The following is a 2777-nucleotide window of genomic DNA, read 5'->3' on the forward strand; positions in this document are numbered from 1 at the left end:
CCCCCCCCCTCCTCCGGCACAATCCCCCAACATGACATCAGAGATTGCGGATAGAAGAGAGAACCTACTGACTGTAAAATCTCCCGGCGCAGATCCCGGAGCTCTCGTCTGCTCGGCAAGATAGGACCGGTCTGTGCCAAATAAAGGGAGGGACACTTCCTGCTCCTCACCTGCTGCACAGTATATACCTCCCTGTATATTAGAGTGTCAGCTCTGCAGCACACACCTCTCTATATACTGTATCTGTATCCTCTCTGTATATTAGAGTGTCAGCTCTGCAGCACACACCCCTCTCTGTATACTGTATCTGTATCCTCTCTGTATATTAGAGTGTCAGCTCTGCAGCACACACCTCTCTCTATATACTGTATCTGTATCCTCTCTGTATATTAGAGTGTCAGCTCTGCAGCACACACCTCTCTCTATATACTGTATCTGTATCCTCTCTGTATATTAGAGTGTCAGCTCTGCAGCACACACCTCTCTCTATATACTGTATCTGTATCCTCTCTGTATATTAGAGTGTCAGCTCTGCAGCACACACCTCTCTCTATATACTGTATCTGTATCCTCTCTGTATATTAGAGTGTCAGCTCTGCAGCACACACCTCTCTCTATATACTGTATCTGTATCCTCTCTGTATATTAGAGTGTCAGCTCTGCAGCACACACCTCTCTCTATATACTGTATCTGTATCCTCTCTGTATATTAGAGTGTCAGCTCTGCAGCACACACCTCTCTCTATATACTGTATCTGTATCCTCTCTGTATATTAGAGTGTCAGCTCTGCAGCACACACCTCTCTCTATATACTGTATCTGTATCCTCTCTGTATATTAGAGTGTCAGCTCTGCAGCACACACCTCTCTCTATATACTGTATCTGTATCCTCTCTGTATATTAGAGTGTCAGCTCTGCAGCACACACCTCTCTCTATATACTGTATCTGTATCCTCTCTGTATATTAGAGTGTCAGCTCTGCAGCACACACCTCTCTCTATATACTGTATCTGTATCCTCTCTGTATATTAGAGTGTCAGCTCTGCAGCACACACCTCTCTCTATATACTGTATCTGTATCCTCTCTGTATATTAGAGTGTCAGCTCTGCAGCACACACCTCTCTCTATATACTGTATCTGTATCCTCTCTGTATATTAGAGTGTCAGCTCTGCAGCACACACCTCTCTCTATATACTGTATCTGTATCCTCTCTGTATATTAGAGTGTCAGCTCTGCAGCACACACCTCTCTCTATATACTGTATCTGTATCCTCTCTGTATATTAGAGTGTCAGCTCTGCAGCACACACCTCTCTCTATATACTGTATCTGTATCCTCTCTGTATATTAGAGTGTCAGCTCTGCAGCACACACCTCTCTCTATATACTGTATCTGTATCCTCTCTGTATATTAGAGTGTCAGCTCTGCAGCACACACCTCTCTCTATATACTGTATCTGTATCCTCTCTGTATATTAGAGTGTCAGCTCTGCAGCACACACCTCTCTCTATATACTGTATCTGTATCCTCTCTGTATATTAGAGTGTCAGCTCTGCAGCACACACCTCTCTCTATATACTGTATCTGTATCCTCTCTGTATATTAGAGTGTCAGCTCTGCAGCACACACCTCTCTCTATATACTGTATCTGTATCCTCTCTGTATATTAGAGTGTCAGCTCTGCAGCACACACCTCTCTCTATATACTGTATCTGTATCCTCTCTGTATATTAGAGTGTCAGCTCTGCAGCACACACCTCTCTCTATATACTGTATCTGTATCCTCTCTGTATATTAGAGTGTCAGCTCTGCAGCACACACCTCTCTCTATATACTGTATCTGTATCCTCTCTGTATATTAGAGTGTCAGCTCTGCAGCACACACCTCTCTCTATATACTGTATCTGTATCCTCTCTGTATATTAGAGTGTCAGCTCTGCAGCACACACCTCTCTCTATATACTGTATCTGTATCCTCTCTGTATATTAGAGTGTCAGCTCTGCAGCACACACCTCTCTCTATATACTGTATCTGTATCCTCTCTGTATATTAGAGTGTCAGCTCTGCAGCACACACCTCTCTCTATATACTGTATCTGTATCCTCTCTGTATATTAGAGTGTCAGCTCTGCAGCACACACCTCTCTCTATATACTGTATCTGTATCCTCTCTGTATATTAGAGTGTCAGCTCTGCAGCACACACCTCTCTCTATATAATGTATCCTCTCTGTATATTAGAGTGTCAGCTCTGCAGCACACACCTCCCTGTATACTGTGTCTGTACCCTCTTTGTATATTAGAGTGTCAGCTCTGCAGCACACACACCCCTCTCTATATACTGTATCTGTATCCTCTCTGTATATTAGAGTGTCAGCTCTGCAGGACACACCTCTCTCTATATACTGTATCTGTATCCTCTCTGTATATTAGAGTGTCAGCTCTGCAGGACACACCTCCCTCTATATACTGTATCTGTATTCTCTCTGTATATTAGAGTGTCAGCTCTGCTGCACACACCTCCCTCTATATACTGTATCTGTATCCTCTCTGTATGTTAGAGTGTCAGCTCTGCAGGACACACCTCTCTCTATAAGCCCCCCCTCCTCTTTATTTTACCTTCACATTTATCTATCCTTCCATGATTAGAATGGTTGGATCCTCTCCAGATTTCTAGCTTCATACTTCCCGCATTACAAGGCGAATACCTGGAGCCGTTCCATACCTGTCATGGCTCCACCAGTCTACTGTCAGTGGGGGAATTAGTATCATTAT

The sequence above is a fragment of the Nanorana parkeri genome, unplaced genomic scaffold (genome assembly GCF_000935625.1).
Source record: "Nanorana parkeri isolate BGI_ZX_2015 unplaced genomic scaffold, ASM93562v1 scaffold2796, whole genome shotgun sequence".
Taxonomy (NCBI): domain Eukaryota; kingdom Metazoa; phylum Chordata; class Amphibia; order Anura; family Dicroglossidae; genus Nanorana; species Nanorana parkeri.